Source organism: Cygnus olor, chromosome 16 (genome assembly GCF_009769625.2).
Source record: "Cygnus olor isolate bCygOlo1 chromosome 16, bCygOlo1.pri.v2, whole genome shotgun sequence".
Taxonomy (NCBI): Eukaryota; Metazoa; Chordata; class Aves; order Anseriformes; family Anatidae; genus Cygnus; species Cygnus olor.
The window spans coordinates 9,145,362-9,167,736 of NC_049184.1; the positions used below are offsets into that span (position 1 = coordinate 9,145,362).

General features: G+C 38.8%; 1 protein-coding gene across 1 annotated transcript in view; it reads right to left on the minus strand.

The window, feature by feature from the left end:
- The window catches only part of ZNF217 (zinc finger protein 217), a 115,416-nt gene that overhangs the window by 87,738 nt on the left and 5,303 nt on the right, over nucleotides 1–22,375 (minus strand). The window contains exon 2 of the mRNA XM_040576127.1: nucleotides 1,802–1,880. The gene's annotated coding sequence lies outside the window, so the exon portion shown is untranslated. The remainder of the gene's footprint in view (nucleotides 1–1,801; nucleotides 1,881–22,375) is intronic.

The following is a 22,375-nucleotide window of genomic DNA, read 5'->3' on the forward strand; positions in this document are numbered from 1 at the left end:
CTTATCCACTATAACAGAGAAAGCTGGGGTTGGGCAATGATGGTTTGTTGATGTGTACGCATGTGGAAATCTCCATTTTATGAAGATCTCCCATTTCATAAGCATCTCTAGCCAGAAAAAGAGGATTTTAAACACAAACTCTTGGCACTTCCCCCTACAGTGCCTGTTTTCCTATTGCTTTCTTTTAGACCACTTTTCTGTGTAAGCAAAAATCTGAATAGTCACTTTCTCCCCTGGACGAACGTACCTACAGATCAGATAATGTAAGGTTCAAACTAGTGAAATTTGCACCCATAAATTACAGTTCTGACAAGGAAGCCTTGCCCAAGCCACGCTGAAAAACATCTCCTTAAATGTTCCTTCCTTGTAAGCAAGAGCAGTCTAGTTCATTCAAGGTGACTCATTTAAATACATATTTAAGGCCAAATGTCATTCCACTATTATTTATTAGCCAAACACAAAGTCCTCAATCGGAATGGGAAAACCACAATCTTAAACTAGAGGAGTTTGCAATGCAGTCACTACAGATTTATTTTACTGTTTCTGAGAGATAAATTTACTCCGGAGGCTTTAAAATATTAATTCTCAGGTGTAATAAAAATAAAACCTCTTGAAGAACAGTTACCGGTTCCACATACCAGCTGTCTGATGAAGTTAAATATGTTGGATGTTTTCTGAACCAATAAGAGACGCAATTAGGCTCGACTGTGGTTTAATGATTCTCCAAATGTCTTTTTTTTTTTTTTTTTTTTTTTTTGGTTCCTTTGTCCTGAGGGTTCTTCCTATCACATTGGACCTAACCATGGGCAGATGATGAAGTGCACATGTTTGATTGGGAGGTTTGAATAAGAATTCATTCCTAACAGCCTTTTTCCCCTCAAGGAAATTGTATGAAGTAAATAAATAAACAAGCAACAATTAAGGAGTGCCTCTGTCCTATTTTCTTGAAGAAAGAGGAGTTGCTTTTAGCTTTTTTTAAATTATTTTTAAATTATTTTTATTGTTTTGCTTCTTTTCATGTGAACCTCTTTTCCGGACTGTCCCTGCTGGGTACTGGGACCATTCAGTGTACTAAAGGTTTCAAACGCTGATGTTTAAATGTTTCAATGAATGTGTTAATTACAATGGACAAGCCTTTAGCACTCTGCTGAAACAGCAGCCTGAACATTGTGTATTTAGCAGATCCTATAAGACGATGACAGCTCACAAGAAGTTGATAAACGCCATTCCTCAGGAAGATAAATGTAAAGCAAACCTAAAACCTCTGGCAATTAACTCAGAAATCCAATTATTTCACAATAACATTTTAAATTTAAGGGAATGTGATTTTTAAAAAGAACAGTAAAACTTAGGCTTGGCATCTATTTATAAGGATTTAGAAAAACATGATAAAAATTCACAAGTCAAAACAAAAGAAGGTTAGGAGGTAGACATTAATATTCTCGGCTTGTGTGAGTCCCTGCTCCCTGCTGTAACAACTTCGTGCACTTGTCCTAACAGCTGACTCCAAGCAAGTCCAGAATTGCAGAGCAAGTCCCTATCTTTTTCAAAGTAATAATATCTTTCAAAGATTTGAAGGAGCAGGTGGATTTCAGAGTGCATCTAGCCAGAGGGCTATAGCAGCATAACTGCCCAGGAGCACATTAACATGAATGTGGACTCGGGTTCATTGGGACGCCCTCCCCAGGTGCCACGCAGCTGGCTGTAGGATTTGGGCAGCCATGAAGCTACCAGCTGTCAGACCTCGCGCCAGACCCCCCAAGCTGTGCCAGCCAAAAGGCTGGTGTGTGCTGCTACTCACCTGGTCTCTGCCACGGACTGGAGGTTATGTGCTGACATTGGCACTGGAGCCAATGGTGCTGATTTTAACCGAGGGGGAGCTGAGGAGAGAAGATAGCATCTGTCAAGGATAGCTCAAGAGCAGTTTGAGACAGTAATGTTTTTCTAACTTGTTGCTAGATCCATAAGATGTGACAATTATTAAATACCCCATCTATGTTACTCCCTCAGTTAATTCTGGTGCCAGGTTGTTTCAGTGTATTTGGGAAGATATTGGGCAAGAGATCTAGATCCCAGAGGAGGTACAGCTTTAGACAATTTAAGCTTACTATATGGACACAGCTAGGTCCTTATCCACAGTTTTCCATGCACTGTAACAAGGTCAGGGGACAATCACGGCAAGAGCATAAAGAGAGTGAATTTGTTTTACGGTGTGATTGCCATGGATCGGGTCATGCTTAAAGCAGATAAGAAGTAGGTCCACCGCAGAGATCCCCGACAGACACAGGAACTGGGAGAGGCGCAGCTGCGGGCTTTTGAAAGTACAGAACTTCACTCAATGACGCTGTGCTACCGCAGAAGCAGCAGTTGCCCAAGGATGTGAATATTCTCTCTTTCCAGGTGTACGGTCACTAGGGAAGTCACGTCAGTACGGATTGTATTATTCTTGCACAGATCTGCACATAACCGTATCCCTGTGCTAGCCTCTGGTCCTCAGGAACAATCAGTGGAGTTGGGGCAATACCTGGAGGACCACTTATTTCTATATTTATATTTCTATAAACCATTTTGACAGTTTGTCGCAGGAGCATAATCCTGCTTAAAGATGTTTCAGGGTCATTATGACCTTCTTACAAACAGATTCTTAATAATATGTATATATATATTAATAAAAAACCCTGAGAAGGCATATTTTACCAGAAGACTAAAATGTGCCTTAGTGGCTTTAACTTTCTGCAGAAACTTCAGACTTTGGTCATCAGAATGTTAGGTGCAATTCTCTGGTAACTTTAGAAAATGACACATGTGGGAGCCATGAAATGGAAGTTGCTGACATGTACACCACAAAAAAAAAAAAAAAAAAAAAAAAAAAGAAAAGGAACTGTAACTCCTGCTGCTTTCTTTTGAACATAACTGCATGTAAACAAGGTACACAGAAGCCCAGCACAGCCATCGGAAGATTTTTGGTCAGTTTGTGCTTTGTAATACTATTGGCACGCACAGATCTGACCTCTTCTTCCCCCCCCCCCCGCAGTATCATGCGCTGAAGTGCTCGCAGGTTTTTGCATACCTGAATTGCATAGCTAAATATTTGCTGTGCCATACAATGTGTGGTTGGTGTGGGATCAAGAAGTTAAGGGCCTCAGTGCAGAACTCTTATTTGTGAATCCTGGAGTTCGTGAATGTAACATGGAGAATTTTGGCACTCATTGTAAAATAGTAATCCCTTGGATGGTATATTTTCATGAACACCTCCACCAGCAAAAAAAAGCCCACTCCATAAACAGTCTTTGCTGCTTCTGAGAACACTCTTCTCAGTTATAAGGATGTTAATTGTGTTTTGGGATAAGCAAGGAAACATTCTGTGCTGGGATATCAGAAACTGAAACTGTGAATAAATAAGACATAATAGAGACCCAGGATATCCATAATGTGTCCAAGTCATAACACACGTTACTCTGTGTAGCTTTGATGAAATCAAAGAAAGTGTACCACTGCTAGGTCTGGCCCACTGGAGGACCCATACTCAACCTGCTTTGAAAACCCTTCAGCTGGTACTCAGGCAGTGGGATGCTCCACTTGCAGATTAAATACTCAAAATATGCATTTTGTTGATTCACCAAATTAGCAATGATATAAAAACTGTGTTTGTGTGCTTAGAGGAGTACAGAAACGCTCATACAACTACCACATGAGGCTCTCACGGTGATAATTTTATCCATTAAATTACACCTGTTTATTGACCGAGCAGAACCACATCTAAGGCAGAAATTTCTCATTCCAGTTTCAAGAAAGAGCACGTGATGAGAATCACTTACTCCACATAGTTTAAAATTCTTTTATATTGGTTGCTCCACTTGTTTGGCTCTGGTAGAAGTTTAAATAGGTGCAGTGCTCGTGGACTTGATTCATACAGAATTCAGGCACATTTTTCATTGTGTGAAAGCATTCAGAGATTCAGCACCTTTTCTTTTAAATCGTCATCTTAATGACTCACTTGGAGTACTTGCACGCAAACTCACACAAAAACCCCTCTAGCGATGACTTACAGTAAAAATGTTTAGGGTGTGTGTCAATGGGTAGTATTATAATTTGTTTGTTAAAAACTGTTTGGTGTCGGGGCAAGATTTCTGACTAAGAATCACTTCCTACTATCTAAAATATTTTGGGGTATTTTCACTGGGAAAATTTGAAAAGTGTTGTCATCTACTGCATCTGCCTACAGAAGGGAAATTTCACAATTCCCATTGATGCGACTCATTGCTCAGCAGCATGCATGAAAGGTGGGAGTCCTTGTTTAGCCAAAGCTCTACTGAATTTCAGCATTTTATTTTATGTCAGCTGCTTTGACCACAGGCAGCAGAGGCCAGTTCCTCAAAAGGTGATAGGCAGAGTTTGTTAATAAAGCAGATTTATCAAGGAAGATACCAACGTCTACATGTCTGAGGTAGAAACATTGAGGCGTGGATTCCATTATTTGCTTTTGAGATCACAAGATAATTCACTATCACAAAACAATATATGCACTACTTAACTCTGATTAAAAACCCAATGGAGTAGCCTATATTTCTAATTAATTTTTAGTTGGTATATTCCAATGCAGTTTGCATTCTGAACAGTGCAGAATCTCCTGAATTCCATCTAAATGCTTAATCCCTCTCAGGCCACATGACTTTTTGTTACTTATCCACCCTATTTCTTGTTGCAATATAACACCCAAATCTCTTCAGATACAAGAACCTTATTTTCTGAATGCTGAATTCTTCACATCTCAACGCTTCACATTTATGAGACTTCTAGTAAAAATTAACATGTATTCCTTGATTTATATTACATCTACTTTAATTGTCATATTAGCAAGAATGGCAACAGACAAAGCAATACATACATCATGGCTGTAAACAGTGTATTACTTAGCATAAAAATGTGTTATTTGTTATTGTCTGAAAACTCCCATGCATTAAAACGTTTCTTAGCCAACTGTCCCTACAGAGAACACTTATAGAAAAAGTTTAGTCTCTAACTAAGAATGATATGTTACTTTTGTTTCTTGCAAGTACTGTATCTAATACTGTGGCTGTTTAGATCTTAGATCATGGAAACAAGAGAAAAGGAGATATTAACATATCAATGAAACACTCTCCTCAGGAGCCATGGAGTGGGAACAATATTTGCATCTACAGTTTGTTAACAGCACAGGCAAGGCTGCTAGTGAAAATTCTTAAATTAGGGTTTAATGTGATGGTCTCTGTTTTCAAAAGAGAAACAAAAGCCACCCACAAAACCCACGTGTTCAGAAGTGGCTTGTTCTGTGTAAATATCACAGTAAATCACCAGTGAAAACCTGACACCCCTCTTGGTTAAGTAAAGAATAGCAAATGAATCTATTAACTGCCTTGCTGTAGTCCTCTTTGGCTCCCGACTAGGAAAATTATGCTGCTAAATAGAAATAGAATTGCTTAAGGTATATAATAAATTCACTGTGTTATTTTTCTGAAGAAATTCTGACTTTATATAGGTCCAGAAATCACCATACTGAATAAGACCTCACTAGATAAGCATCTTCCTAATACCGGTCAAACTAATGTTTGGGATATTCCAGGCCCTTGTATTAGAAGATCCCACCCATAGCAGATTTGTTTTCTAACCTACATCTGTTAATAGTGTCTTATGCCTTGGAGCTTGAGAAGCTATAGTTTCTTTTCTTGCCCCATCTAAGGTACCTATGGCTATTACTGATACACATCTAACTCTTTTGGCTTCAGTAACATCTTGTGATAATGAGTTCCATGGAATATTTGTGCTGCGCTGCAAAAAGTATTTCCTTTAGCCATTTTAAACATGTCACTCATCTCTTAGCCACCTTTATTTATGAAGTACTTCTTGCTGAAATAAGACTGAACACAGTATTCCAGATGACATCACACCATTAACATTTTATATTTTATTTTCTATTGCACTCCTTATACGGTCTAATATTTTTAAAAAGAAATTGAAATCCTCACTGGATGCTGAATACAGATCCCATTAAACTGTCCTCAATAATACTCAGGTCTTTTTTCACACTTGTAGAGCTCACTAGAAAAAACAGATCTTTTCTGTAGGAAAATAAAAATTCCATATGCCAATGGAATTTTTAGCATATTCACTCTCACTAGTTATATTTAAAGAGGTTGTTACAATTAAAGCAAATATCAGGAGAGAATAGTTTTTCAACAAAAGGTAACTGTTTTCTGGAGCTCCCCATCAACTTGCCTAGGTCTTCTAAAACATTTTTTTCTCCTTAAGACTGAAAATAGCAGAAGCCGAAGATACTCAGTATTTATGGAATTACATATTCAGGAAAACAAATATGGAATTAGGAGATTGTCCATTGCCAGTCATTTCTGAAAGCTCTTACCTTGGTGATTTTATGTAATGCCAAGAATTTAGCTAAAATTTCAACTTCCAACCTGTGAGTGTAGGACCCAGTTTTCAAGGTGATGAGCACCCTTAGGTTCTATAAAAGTTGCTGTGGACTACAGCTCTTCATAAAAATCAGACCCCATGATGTTTATTTAATTTATTTTTAAAAGATTTTCTTTGTTTTAGCCCACTAACAACTAATTAAGCTGCCTCCAGATTAAAGTGGCTGAGCCAAGAATTACAGGATATGCCACATGCTTTCTCAAGGCAAATATTTACAGTTGTTTGTAGGGTTGATGTCTTTGACATCTATCTTCTACACATAGGCCATTAAAAATGCAACATCACAAAAATCACCACATGACATTATGTGAAAGATTGCTTTTTGAAAAGCAAGATGTATTCAACGCCAGCTTGCAAATTGTTTTACAGATGCTATTCTATAATGCTGGCATGGCTCCTTTTAGCAAGGGGGTTGGGAGAGAAACATAAAAGACTTAGATCAAGATTCTTTTTTGGTAGGCAAAGGCTTCTGGCTTCTTTTTCCTAATAGAAAAGTTTGTGATATCAGAGGAGACCGCACATCAAGCAAGGTTATGCAGCCCAGCTTTAGCATTCTCTTTATTCGTACTTTGTGCTTGCTGCTGCGCCCTTGTCACTGTGCTGGTATTTCATGGGGGTCTCTGTGGGATTTGGAGAACGCAGGCAGAAAATGCTGTAGAAATAAGGACTTCTAGTAATTTATTTATAATTTCTGTTAAAGTCACCTTACGACTGAGTGTTCTAAATAAGACTAATCCACTGAAAGGCTCCAATGGCTTCTCGATGCCTTCAGTAATCACAGTATGCCTCTGCGCCGAATGGTGGCATGGCAAACACATCCCCGTGCAGGAGAAAGCAAGCTCCTTAGAGCAAATGCAGTCAGGCACTGTCTGTCCTTTCTAAAGTCACATGCATCTCTGATTTCAACAGAAGTAGAGAACTTGCTTCTTTGGAAGAATCAGTTATGCAAATGGGAATTTAAGGTAACAGACAAACATATAGCATGAGGCTGTCCAAAGCACTTATCAGTGCCTCATTTCTGCAGCCATTCAAGTTTAGGATAAAGCTCTCACTTTCCTGGTGGGCAATGCCTAGTGCCCACGTGTCTGACCGGGGCAGGGACTGCAGAACGCGTTCCCTGCAGGCTGCAGATGTGTGGTGCAAACTGGGTCAGGGAGCTCCCAGGTTGCCTACACTGACTCCCACCACGCGACTGCAAAGGCAAGCAGCACCACTGCTGCCAAGCGTGGATAACGCAGCAATGTGTGCCTCTTCCAGCCAGCTCAGCAAATGGAGTTTGTCAAGTTACTAAATATATTAAAGTACAGACTTCAAAAGCCGCTGATCGGAAGATGGTGACAATGAAGGACACCATGCAAACAAATAATCTAACACTATAGACCTGTTTAAGAGCTGGAAGAAGTGTGGAGAAGATTTTTCTCTCCCTCACCCCCATGGTTTTCAGGAAAAGGTCTTTGAACTTCTTTATCTGAGCACTTATATTTTTATTACAGGAAATTAAGAGGCTGAATGATGTGTGATTCAACTGTAGATCCCTGGACATGAAATGAAGCCATAATAAAACATTTTAATATGAAATCAAAACCATAAGCTTGACTCTCTCCTACTTCTGACCTCTGCTCTATGCAGGGGCATGTACATAGTGGGAGCCAACAATTGCTCCTTCATTGTATTTCACCAGTAAGTATTTAGGCAGGTTATATGCTGCTTTAAATTACAATATCGGTTGTGGAGTCTCTAAGAGCAGATCTCTGTTGTGTACCAGAAGGCAGTCCAGGGATGCCTGGCCAGTGTACACACATGACAGAGTATTAGCTTGGTTCTCCGTTAGCACATACCGCACACACACTCATATGCCAGGCTGGTCTTGAAACTCAGGCCTGTCAGTAAATCCTGTTCATGGATTTACTCTGCCTCCCTTCCAGCACAGGAAGATGAGACATTGAGAAGGTGTGAGATACAGATTTTGGTCCTCAGAAGTCAAGGAATGAGATCAGGCAAGAGAACGTTGCTTCAAAGATTTTTTTTTTTTCTTTGAATACTGCTACTTAGGAAGAATAAATGCAGACGTTCAGGGTGTCATGCTTCTGCTGGCTGAGCTGGCAGAGAAAAACATGTGAGAACTGCCAGCATTAGTCAAAGAAATCAAGCTAATGCTCTAATCAAGTACAGCTAAATTCTGTAATTCAATAAAAGACAATCTGCATTATTGGTGGAGTGCCAAGCAGCCAAACAATACAAATTTAGTTTTTCGAGGAGGGTCTCTCACATTAAACTCAAAAATCAACAAAGACTGCAGTCTGACATTACAGCTAACCCAATCCAATGGCTCATCCCTCTGTAAGGTCCCTTCCCCTCCCCTGTGCCAGCCTTACACCTCTCTGACCACAGCGGTTTGGTGCAGGGAGCTAACCCAGCCAAATACAAACAATTCTTGTCTGACACTCAGCTCTGTGAAACAGAAACAAGTGTCATTGCCAGCACAAGGGAAGTGGCAACAACATATATCTGTGCACAGAAGAGGAAAGCCTTATCATTAGATTGGGTATGCTGCGATGTTACCAGTAAGGCCAAGAGGAGAACCACAGCACCCTGCCTGTTGCTCCCTCTGGGAAACCCAGCTTGGACTTGCAACAGAACAGGTCACAATTTGACCGCATGTGTGTGACGGCACAACATATTTATATCAACTATTTTGATTTTATAATTGAATTGTAGTTGCAAATCTGAATAACTAATAGCAGGAACAAAACCTCACCTCTGAACTTCCAGAGTTGTTCTCCAGTGGGTCATTGAGTTCTGGTTTGCTGGGCTGTCTGACCTCCAAGGGAGGATTTGGAGCCATGCTAATGTTTAAATAGCTATCTGTTTCCAGCAGCCAAATAGTATTTCTTTTGGTCTCTGGAAGTCTGAAAAAAGCCTCTCCAAGAGTTCTCTGGCACATAAATCAAGTGTACATATATAAACTCCTTCCAATTTATTCATTAATTAAGACAATAATGGAAACACAGGGGAACTTGCATGACAGCAGGAGGTTAGACTAGATGACCTCCACAGGTCCCTTACAGTCTGAATTATCCTAAAGCCCTATGACCCCATGAGAGTGACTCCTACACACACACACATCCCTATCATCCCCTCCTTGCTCACAATAGCTACTTTGGATAGAAACTGTCCACCTGCAATCCTGGAGCAAGCAGCTCTTCAACCCTCCTTATGCAAGTCAATCAGGCATACAGTGGTCAGTCTGGGGCGAAGATTTTCTTCAAGATACTTTCTACCCAGGTATGGCCAGCTAAATGGGATACCTTTCTCCTGCTCCTCACCCTTCACAGGGCATTTCTCTTCTGTCTTTCATATCAAATTTCTGCTTAGACACCTACTGCACATTCCTGAGCCAGACCTCTCAGGCAGTCCCTTCCTACTTCTTTAAGAAAATGGAAATAAGAAGGGTAAACAGGATACCAGTGTAAAGACAGTTTTATGCCACGTATATTGAAGAATCAGAAAGCAATAGTTCAAAACACCCAGGACAAAAGACACTGTCGGGCCCTCTGAGACAGAACAGTCATGTGGACACACTGTACCAGAAATGTAATACAGGTGACAGTGACACAGAGTGTGACACCCACCCCTTACGCAAAACTCCATATTTTGGCTCACGTGGTATCTAAGAAAGTGTGCATTACCAACACCACGAGCCTTGGTTACCAGAGGAGCAACACACGAGACTTGCAAACCTGGTGACAAATCCGGGCTGCACACTCAGCCCCGGTGCGGGAGGCACGGTGGTGTGGACAAAGTCACCGGAGAGATTAGTGCCGGAAAGCGATACCCAAAGAGGGCAAGAAATAAGACATGGAGATGCGAAGTGAGAGAGAAACAGAGACAAGGAAATAGGCGAAAATATAAAACAGGGTTGTTTTTCTGAAGCTCAAATCTGAAACGAAGGATTTGTTCTTGTTCCTTGTTTGCCTTTTTTACACCCCTGCCATCACATATGCTGTGCAGAGCACTCACGTTTACGGTCAGATGAGCAGATGCAAAGAAACAAGGACAAGGACTGTCTTTTTGGTGCATGACCTATAACAGCGTGTTCCTCATTTGTGAGGAGCTTATACACCCAATGCACACTGGCAACGGTGATATGGCTGAAGTTAAAGTAAACAAGTATTTGCTATTAAAAATAACAAGAGACTTCTACTGTAACAGCTAATTCTGTAGCATCTTTGTCACTGCTTCAGAATCAGTTCATCCACCTGTAGAATTTGGCTTTCCATTTACAATTAAAAGGATGTGAAATACACAGTAAGAAAACAGTCTTAGAACAAACAAGCCCAAGGAGACAAGCAAAAGAGGAAGTGAAAGGCTTACAAAATAAAAATAAGAATGAGGCACAGCGTTTGTCTCTGACATTATTTGCTGATATGTCCAAATTGAAATGTCACATGGAAATGGTGCAATTTTTGCCTTAGCTATGAGTGAGCATGTCTGTCAGATGCTTTCCTCCTGTCCTCAGTAGTTCACATACAAGCAAAACCAAAGACTTACAAGTTGGGGAATCTGCTATCAGCCTTCTGAGCACGATGCCATGACACACAATAAATTCTTTAGCAACCAGCTGTGCTAGAAATGCCTTTTTCAGCCGCCTCATCAAGAAGTTTCCAAGTGTAGCTTACTCAGTTATTTTTTTCTGAAGGCCATAACCACGTTGGAGCAGAAGCACAGGGCACTATGCTGCTTCACATGACTAAGCAGAAATAAGCATGCTTCTTTCCCAAAATCTCTGGCAGGGCAGAGGAAAAAGCAGCAGCTGCTGGGCCACTAGTGCTAAGTAGCCACCACTGAGTACATGGAAGACAGCAGGATACATTATTTCCTTGGTGTACCACTTTGAAATGCCTTTTGTAGCACTAACAGGTCAGGGCTTGCGTTTAGAAATCCACAGTTTAATTTACAACTTACACTACAAGAGCTCCTATAAGCCCTGAACTTGAACAGAATCATAAGATATCCCAACTCTTTCACAGTCCAGTTAAATGACTTATAGAGAAAACCCAGATCCCAAATCCAGATACCAAACAGAAAGCAAAAATCAGCAGCACAGCCGGGAATAGGAACCCGTTTCCCCAGATGCTGGGCAACCTGCGGTCACTATAACTGGTCATAGGCCTGTGCATTCAGCTTGCATGGACCAATCTCTACAGGACTTCATACCAGAGCATCAACGAGCTGTCATCAAGTGTTTATAGCTTCAAGCAGACGTGCAAGGTGAGCAGATTGTGGGATACTAGAATGAGTCAATTCAGATTCAGGGAGTTGTGCTCTTCAAAGTTTTGGGAATGATTAGATCTAAGATTTTGCATCAACATCTTAGAGAAGGAAAAACCATCTCCTCAATTCATACCACATATTTGAAGCCCTCAGCCTGAATTATTAGGGTTATCAGAAGCCCATTGACCTTTCTAAGCACTTCTGAATCTATCAGCAAAGCTCAACAACAGAACTGTGGGAATTTATGGCAGTTACAATACAGTTGTTCTTCCTTCATTTTCTTATATACATGTTGTTTTTTTATTTTATTTTCCTTTTTATTAAAGATTATATTACAAGAACAAATCTGGAAGGGGTCTTCTCTCCACTCACTAATTTTATTTAGAAATGCAATTGCTAGATCTGACACTTTCTGATAGAGATAGACTTAATGAAGTAATAGTATCACAAAAGCCAAGACAACCAAAATGTAGCAGTCAAGAAGGGGAGGGTTTTTACCTAAGCAGCAGACAACAACTGGTGTTCATTTTGTTAAACAGTTTTAAAAAGTTACTGGCTTCTATATTAATGAAGGGATATTGTGGCAATGTCCAAACTGTCATGCCATTCCATGGAATGCAAAAAATTACAATAAATATTTTCACAACTACTCAGAGAGGACAAAAGCTTTGTTACTGCTTAAAAAAAAAAAAAAAAAAAAAAAAAAGGAAAAAAGAATAAAGATAAAATATTTTTTACAAGTCTCTAGCTCTTCTCAAAAGAGAGACAAACTAAAGCTCAGCAGTCCTCCTTTTGCCAAATGCTGCTTTGTTGGCCTTTATAATTAGAAAGAATAAATTAAAAAGTCACAAAAAATCCTTTGCCAATCTTTTCAAAGTCTTCTTGGTTATGCTGTAAAAATCTCCTAAACAAATTTCCTATGTTCTACACACCCTCTTTACTTAGGAAGCTTTTCTGAGGTTATTTCTAGGAAATAGAAACTAGGAAATTACAATATTTGCTGTTGTTTCAGTAGGTTTTTTCTTTTCTTTTTTTTTTTTTTTTTCTTCTTCTAATGCAGTCATCCATAGAGAACTGGAATGTACAGGAGCAAGCCAATACTCAGAAGAATAAAGTTCAAAAATAATTTTATCACAGGCCCAAAAAATGCAAGCCTGCTAATTTTTCCTAATTCCTTCTGCCAAGAAATAGAAATGCTTTCTGGTTCATTGAGCGAATTGGTGGGTCTGAATTCCAGAAATTCAGATATCCTCACAAAGGCAGCATTATGACCAAACAGGTTACGTGTTCAGAATTCTGGCTGGGTGCCACTTTGTTAATAAATACAAGTGTTGAATTCAGCTGGATTTAAAGATTGTGTTCTTTTCTTGAGCAAGTCTGAAAGTGCCAAAGTTGTAAAATTATCGTTGTAGCTTGTGCTTTGAAACTCAGAGACACCATTGCAGATTAAAAAAAAAAAAAAAAAAAAAAAAGTCTCTGATCCTGCAAAGAGAATCAGATGGGCAGGTCTCACACTGAGCCTAGCTGACTTCAGTGACCTAAACCAGTGGCTTGCTGCATGGAACTATAGAAAGATTGCACAATCTGTTATAAATTAAACACTCAGATAAACTACAAGATATATTTAATCTGGATTTTAATTTTTAATACAAATTTTAGAAAATAAAGCAGTAAAAGATATGATTGTATATCAGAGATTTCTTTCTTTCTTTCTGGGTTCTGTGTGCTCTGTATGATTAAAAAGAATTTCATTTTCTTCAATAAAATGGATTATGTTCCATCATCAACAGTAATCAACTCGAACGTCAATAAAATCCTCCCAAGTCTTTTTTTTTTTTTTTAAAGTTAAATACAATTGATCGATTTAAAAATATATATATATATATATCTTTTGTGTTTTAATTGCACAGGATAACATTTGCATTTTATATTATACAATGGCAGTTATCAGAGCTGAACAATTCCAAGCAAATGATTTATTTTCCTGTCTGTCCCAGTTCATCAAAAACTCTGAATTACTCCAAATACATTTGTTATTTAAAATTAGTCAGCAAGTACTATTTGCAATTAGTGGTTAACAACAACAACGGGGCAGATTTTTTTTCTCTCTCTACAAAATCACCAGATCCATTTTAAAGATTAAATGCTGAGGCACAGAAAGGTGTCTATCAGGACACAAAACCAGAAGCAAATACCATCTTCGTGTTGAAGCACTGGACCACACAGGTTGAGAGTGGTCAGATTCTTTGCAGTTAAGTGCCCATGCACATTTTCTTAAGGATAGCCATCCCTGGGTTTCATGCATGCGTGTACACATGCATACATCTGTATCTATGCTGATACTCCAGTTTTATCTGTATCAGCTTCTACGTATGTAAGATTGTTAACAACTTGAGTTTTACTTTTATTTATGTATTCATTTTAAACCGTTTTAAGTGCCAAGGAACTGCCATCATGTAAGTAGCCTACAGGCAACTCCTCCTTCATCGTACATCTTAGTTCTTCTAATTGGTTTATCCTCCCTTTCACTCTTCCTAAAAAAAATTGAATCTGCACTGGTATTAGCAGAAAGAGAATTTTTGTTTTCCTCCTCCCAGCTCTGGTGTAGCTATAGGCTCAGACTTGAGCAAAAACCTTGCTTCTTCAGAAATACAATTATTTGATTTGAAATGACTCAAATAAGAATTCTGTTCTGAATGCTTTAGGGAAAACTGTTCATAAAATCCTTTTGTTATTAGCAAAGATAGCTTACTATTGGCACACTTTAAGAAAAGAATACAACTGGATTGTCACTGCAAGAGAGAGATGGCTCTTCCACCAGGTGCTGAATGCTCTGATCTCTGGATTAAAGCATGTTCAGCACAGCAGAGCTCCCGGTAGAACTGAATCTTTGCAATTTGTAGTAGCAAAAGATGCAGACAGGTACCTAGTGGGAAATTTAGAAAATTTCTATTTTTCCTTGCACTTGCAATACTTAAGTATCACCAAGGAAGAGAAACTGAGCATCTCCTAGAAGGATATGGTGAAAAATCTATGTGCTGAATGGGCCCCAGTAGTTAGGATGCCAGATTAATGTTATTTTCCTCTTTAAAAGGGACTGTAAATTTACCAGTCTCCAGATTCCTAAGATGCATGAAATGGCTGTGTGCCAACACCATCCCAGAAGCAGGAAGAGTTTGTCAGAGAATAAGAAGATTCAGAGCAGGAGCAAGAGCACAGAGACCATTTGAATTCTGTTTTCCAGGGAAAGCTCAAACTATTATTAACATCTCAGAAGTTCCTCGCCGCCACTGAGGGATTTAATTGCAGCAGCCTAATGAAACTCTGCCATGTCCCCTTGCTTCTTCCCAGGATCGGGATACGTGGAGCTGGGGGAGGGGAGGGGAGGAAAGGAGAGGAAGGTAAAAGAGGAAAACAAAAAGATCAGAGGTACATTGTTTATCTGAACACTTTGTAGGTGCTTTTCATTATACTGCAGTAGCTAATCTGCTCCAAATAATCTGAAACATCTAGTGAAAGAGATCACTACTTGCAAGATGAAACTTTGCAAGACATTTGCCCTTCTTTCAGACACCACCCACAGACAAGTTTGAAGATTTCCCCACTTTTTCCCCTGTTGAGCACATTTCAAATCACAGATCCTTCAACTGTACCCCATCATTGCTACATGAAATCGACACATTCTTTGTAAATAAGTGCATGTAAAAATATGTATGTACATACTTACAAAATGAAATACTTTTGCAGAAGTGCATGCAGATATTTACCAAGTTGTACGTTTACTTCTGTATTTGTACATCTCAAAAAAAAAAAAAAAAAAAAAAAAAAAGGAACAGTGTAGCCTTAACATTTTTATACTTATGACTGTAATTCAAATACTTGGGAGACATATATATTACAACATCTCATCACGGACATGTTGTACTGTACTAAGAAGAGTGGGGAAGCATTTGGGTCTGTAAAAATGTCATTTGTGAGCACTGCCTCACCAAAATGATTTGTGCTCCTCAGGCGAGGATCAGACTCAAATAACAACCAGTTTTATGTTTAAAATCAATGTCAAGACGCTGCTGGAAGTTAGTGTCTGTCCACATCAGAGATCTAATGGGTCTGTCCTGATATTAAAAATACATGGACAAACTTCTCTTACTGTAAGCTATAACAAAAAGCTTTTAATTGCTTTACAGAAGACTTGAAAGTGTATACCACATCAGCAGATGGAAAATAATATGGCTAAAGGTGTGATGACAGTTCAGTATCTATTTTTGTTCCAAGATACACTTGCATCTAGTAGGGCAAATTTCTCACATCTTACTTTTTCATGCCATTTTCACATTCTACTACTTGGTCTTTGCAGAAGACAGTGGGAACCGAAAAGGAAATCAGATATTCCACACAGCCTGAATGGAAGAATTCTGCTGTGGTATGCCTTTAGATAGGGCTTTTATGGTTAACCTTCAAAAATCTCTCACTTTCTCCCCACTTCTTATTCCTTAATAACATTTTCACTATGAGCACCCCTATATTTAATTGCTGTAGTCAAAACAGAACCAAAAGGATCTTAATGAAGAGTCAAAAGAATGGTTCTTCCTCCTCCTACCTCAACATTTTAGACAGTAGTGAAATGTCCTTAAACTAGCCAAATAAAATGTTCAGAGATGTAAAAATGTTCTGAAGAAAAAAAATAACTTTTGCCTTCTCTTGACTTTAGAAGTCTCAGATACATTTGGTTCAATTCCCCGTAAGAAGAAAGGTTTTGCAATGATTACGTACATTGCAGATCTAAGTAGCTTTCTCCAAAGTACTTCCTCAACATCAGAGCAGGCTGCTAGCTGTAGTTTGCTTGCCTGACAATTTCTTAGACTTCCTTCTTGCTCTTTTGCTCCTGGTTTTTTTTTTTTTTTTTTTTTTTTTTCCCTGAAGTGTAGCCCACTAAACACAGATGAAAGGAATGAATTATATGAATTATTTAATTTTGAGAGATCAACCAAATATAATATAATATAATGAGAGATTAACCTACCAAATATTCAACCCCTTAGCCAGCTGAGCACCGAGTTTATGGTTTCAGCTGTTCTACTACTTCAGAAAGTGCAGATTTTGAATGCTTGGCAGATACACAGACCCAGGTGTTTTTTTTTTTTTTTTCTTTTCTTTTAACCAATGATACAAAGGAAGTGGTTTTGTTGCTAGCAGGTACCTTGTTTGGGATATTAAGATAATGAAAGTTCATCACCACAGACAAATTGTGACTGCACACCATACAACCTGACCTCAAACTTGAGTTACTGAATGGAGAACATTTATAATAGCTCTCCCTGATCCCCCAACAAATAAAATTCACACCCTTTAATCTGTTAGAAAAAACTAAACTTCTATTTAAATAGATTTAAAGGAAGAAGAAAACAAAACCAAATCTTTGAGAGAAAGAAGTTTCAGTGGTGCTATATTCAGGAAAATAGAAGGCAAGTTCCAACTTTAATCATATCTAGTTCTTCTCTCTTCCAGCAATTGCTTTGTTACACAGAACAACCGTGTTTCCAACAGTAATGCACAGGGAGGGATGCCAAGAGGCAAGTTTACTCGCAGAGATAGGAAACATTACACACTGACCCCCCCTGTTCTGCAAGGCCGGTCTTTCACTGGAAGGAGTAGCTGCTTCTGCAGAAATACAAGCAGTCGATTTTAAAATAGTATCGGGAAATGCACAAAGATCAGCACATCTGTTGATCAACTGAATAACTGGGCTAGATAAATACCAATCAAAGCCACTCCCAGTTTTGGCAGGCATGCCTGTAAAAGGTCTTCTACACAGTCAGTGCATTTCCAGCCATTTAACCCAGGGTTTAGTGCCTTGCTAGAGGGTGTGGTACAGCGTAATCGTGTAGGGGAACCTGGTAACCTCACTAAAGACACTTTCCCTGTAACCCAAAATGTTCACTTTTCCTGATTAAAATGGGTAAAAAATAATTTATGTTGGTGGTTACAGTTTAAATTGTCTGGTACACTTCAAAAGCCTGTTTACCTGTGATTTAAAACCAGTATCTTTTGATCAAAGAGATAAGCTGTCTCCACACTGTCTGGTGATCACTACTTTCATAAGGCCTTTTCCCTGTTTAGATAACTTTTTAGTTTTTCTGGGCTACGAATAGATGCCAGTTTCAAATTTGTCCATGTAAGTTTGCACAGAGCTTTGCTGGGGTCTGTCGTACTGCATCTGAGATAACGTTTCAGCAATTTAAGATTTAACAGCTGCTGCGAAGAATTACAATTGGCTAATCTCAGTCCTGCAGTCCCTTTGAAGTAGCAATGTCACAAAAAAAAAAAAAAAAAAAAAAAAAAAAAAAAACACCACAAAAACCTGCAGCTTCTTGCGAATGCTGTATTTGGGATTATTACCAGCTAATTGCAGAACCTTTTGAAATTATTGATGAGAAAAAAAAAAAACAAACACTGAAATGCATTAGTATTTTTCTGTTTACTTCATCTTAAAACCTGCAGCAAAACGAATCAAAACTTTGTTCTTCTTAATGATGGTGTGGAGTACAAAGAAAAAGATTAGAGTTTGACCTGACTTCCTTTTGTGCTTGTTTATATCATTGGAGCAGAAAGAATCTCGGTGCTTGGCAGCCCACTTCCTGAAGTCAGAAAAAAATAACCTACATTTACTGCAAATTGTATTGAGCTCATGAAGCTCTGATATCACAAGTCATTGATCTGGTCAAGTGTTAAAGAGAGATGTGAGACTTCCCCTTTTCGGTTACAAACTCCAGTCCGGGAGACAAGAAAACAGCCACTCTGCCTGGCACCAGAGCGTGGGGGAACTGCTAAAGAAGGCAGCACCGAGATGGCAGTTTTGCTCTTGAGAACAAATACCTGCATTATTTTTTCTGATAGCACCAAGATACTTGTTAAATATAAAATACCGTAACTGAGCTACTCCTTGCTAAAGGGGCACCAACAGTTATAAATATTTACTTGAAAATATCATCAGAGTTGAAACTTAATTGAAATGCTAAAGCTTTGTTTGCTTCCCCTGCTTCAGCACAGCTGAAACAACAAAACCAGTCAGACTGCTTTTTTTTTTTTTGGTCAGGTATGTGCTGAATTACCGACAAAAAGCTTTTGGGTTCTTAGAAGAAGTGCAGCACCCGAAGGATTTCTCCCAGCTCCAGACAGAAAAGCTTCAGCAAACTATCTGGGTTGCTCTTTTTGTGATTGCCTTTTGTTGGCTCGGACTGAACGTGTATCTATTTTGTGGCCAGACACAGAATTTAGTATGAAAACACAACTGGAACACCCTTTTCCAAAACATTAAAAGGTTTACAAATGAGAGTTTAAGGTTTCTACATAAGCAATCTGTGAGTGTAAAGGGACTGGGCTTTGTTTTCGCTGTAAACCTCCCCTTTCACATAAATGAGGACTGTGGAAATAAAAATGTTCTCCATACTCCACTCCCTGTTTTGTTTGTTTTCTGGATAAAATTAAATTTCTGAAATTCCAAAGAGGGTTGTAACATTTTGTAGAATCCTAAAGTTTAGCAGCTTCAGTTCTTAATTTTTTTTAAAAAAAAAATTTTTAAGCTTTTTGAGATAGGCAAAATTATGCAAGTGCAGACTGCCATAAAGTACTTTTACTCCTCCTCTGTGTGTGTTAATGTCAAATAAATGCTACCATCTCCATTATACTGACGGAAAGCCTCGGCACAGATCCTCAAAAGCTACCCAGGCATTTATCTTTTGATCTACTTCCCAGCTGTGTGCTGTGACTGGTGAGGCAAGCTTCCACTCCGCTGGGCAGATGCCATGGTTTGGTGCTTAACATCCTCCAGGCTTTCCCTGAATCTCTTTCCCTGGGGCTGGGGGTTCCAGATGGAAATAGCTTGATGGACAAGGATGAAAGAAGAGGTTTCAGTAAAGGAGAAGGAACAATGCCTTGGACTATCCTCAGTACAATTGCTGGACTTTTTCTTCCTGTTTATTATTCAAATTGCTACTGTTTATCTGTAATATCTGAATTAAAGCAAGCAGCACTAATATATGCAATAAAACTATTATTTTTTCACTCCGGTATCAATGTAGACTTGGTTTCTATTACAGTAATGCTGAAAAGTCTTAGCTATCTTAGCCTAAAATAGTCCAAACTGGAGAAGTCTTACAGGGTCACGATTCAGGTGAAGAAGTCTAAATAAATGAATGAACTATTCCTAGTATTCCCTGGCAAATTGATCTTCCAACTGAGATGAGGGGGAGCAGACATCTAACCTGCTGAGGTGCTTGGAAAAAAAAATAAAAAAAAAAAACAACAACAAGCTGAACAAGTTCTACGGTGTGGGAAAAATACAGCATGCTCTGAGTTCATTGTATATCCTGGCCTCACGTTTTTAAGTTTTCCTCTTAGCTTTGCAATACAAGAAATATACATAAGCAATGCAGAAAATCCCACCCCAAACTGAGATACAAAACTGAGATGTCTCTAAGACTGATCAGGCCTTATTTAAATTAAATACAAAGAACTTCATGAAATGGCACAAAAATCATGAAAAGTTTGATAGCTTGAAAGATTGCAATTGTTCAATCATTTGTAACAGTAATATGGGGCAGGCAGGATGAGTAGTTTGTTCTAGCTATAATTACTATAGCAGTTACAGTAGGTGAGAAAAAGAAGAAATAGAAGAAACATAGCTTTTTAAATTATTAATTAACTAATTCCCCTAAGAGAATGATCATATTGGGACAGCACACAAAGCAAAGGGACTAGTGACAAGTGTGACAGTATCTGTTGCATTGATGATACCTTCTCAAAAAACTTCTTGTGTAAGACTTTTTCAGTACAGGTCTCCCACCCCCCCTTTTCACAAAGAAAGATGAGAAAAATACAATTTATGACTCTATGTATGCCTGATAATATGTAAAGATTTTCTTCTGTTTCATAAAGAGAATGTGGTGATACATACCAGGATGTGGGTGACTCAAAGGTTAGTGCTAATATTATGCAAAAAAAACATGTAAGCAATGGGGAAATAAAATCTACAGAAAAGGTGTATATACAAAAAGTCTCTAGAACCCTCAAGAAAGACATTCACCCACACAAAGCCAAAGAAATATTCACATTTTCACCTATTTTTTCAATGTGTTTTTTCTCCACAAAGACCTTGTAAAGGACTGACAGCATAATAACCATCATCATTGAAGCATGTCCCTGACTGCTGTTGCATGAGCTCTCAGGTAAGGGTTTTCAAAGAAAGCCCAATATAGAAGTTGGGGGCTTCACAAGGCCATACTCTAGGTGCTGGATTGAGTTCAACTGATTGCAGTCTGCACAGTGCAGTAGACCAGTAGACTCTGACCCTACAACAGGAAACCATAAACCTAGATCATTTAGGGACAAATGCAGCATCTTATTCCACCTTTATTGTCACTCACCACGATAAAGTAAGTCAGCAAAATGATTAATGGCAGAGAAAAGAGCTTTGGTTGTGAATTGCTGATCATATTAATGGCTAAGTGTTTGGCAGTGCCTAAAACAAGGACAGCCACGAGACCTGGGGAGCCAAAGGATGGCAGAGATGTGCAGAGGCAGGGGATGTGTCACCTGCCTTTTGGACAAAACTTTGGGGATATTAACAACACTTACTATTTGAAAACATTCTCCTTCATTTTCCTTATGAGCTTTCCTCTTAGGATATTTACACCTCATTCTGTAGACTTATAATCTCCTGTATTTAAAAATGAAATGATGAGGGTTTTATTTGTTTGTTTGCTTTGTGGCACTTTGTCAATAACTAACAAGTTGTGCTGAGTGCACCAGCAACTCAAGAGCAAATTTACAGAGTTTTAGGTTTCCAAAGATATGTGCATAGAAGAGTTTCATAAGTTTAGAAAGTGGAATAGGTGCCTTGCCTTTTTGGGGAATGGCTCTAGAAACCTAATGGCATTTTGATACGCATAAATATTTGTTCTGTATCTTGAAGCACTTATGATTTATGAAACGGTAGTATAACAGTGGAAACTGTAGCTTTGTGTTGTATTTTTGACCAAAGCAAAACTAAAAACCAAGCTATTTATTGGTGGGGGTTTTCCCCATCCACCCAATGTACTGGGGAGATTGGGTGATACTACATAGCACGCTGGAAGATTCTTCACCTGCAAGTAAAATACCAAAAGGTAATGAGTGGGTGAAAAGAATCACCAATGTGAATAGTAGGCTCCAGAAGAAGTTAGTCTATCTCTAAAGAAAAGCAAATCAAAAAGCAAATTTTGAAACAATTTCAAAATTGAAATTATCAAATAATTTCAACCTCAATCTCAAGAAAAAAATAGCATGTAACACTGTCTGAACACTGGCCCCAGAACAGGGAGTTCTCTACTGTCTACCTACATCCTTCTCCTATCTACCTTCTCTTTGAAAGTATTTAATTTGCCATTTCTAAAGGGTCAAAATGTGAAACCTCGGAAGAACTACTGAAAGTCAATCCTCAAGTAACCTTATGCACTATGTAGCACAGGAATGAATTTTCACTGCCTTTTCCAGGCTAATCAAGTAGTGTGGTGCAACTGGAAACTGAGCAAAAACAGTAGAGCACCTTCATGGTATATAATTTGTCACCAGGGTTTTATGTGCTTTTTATGCC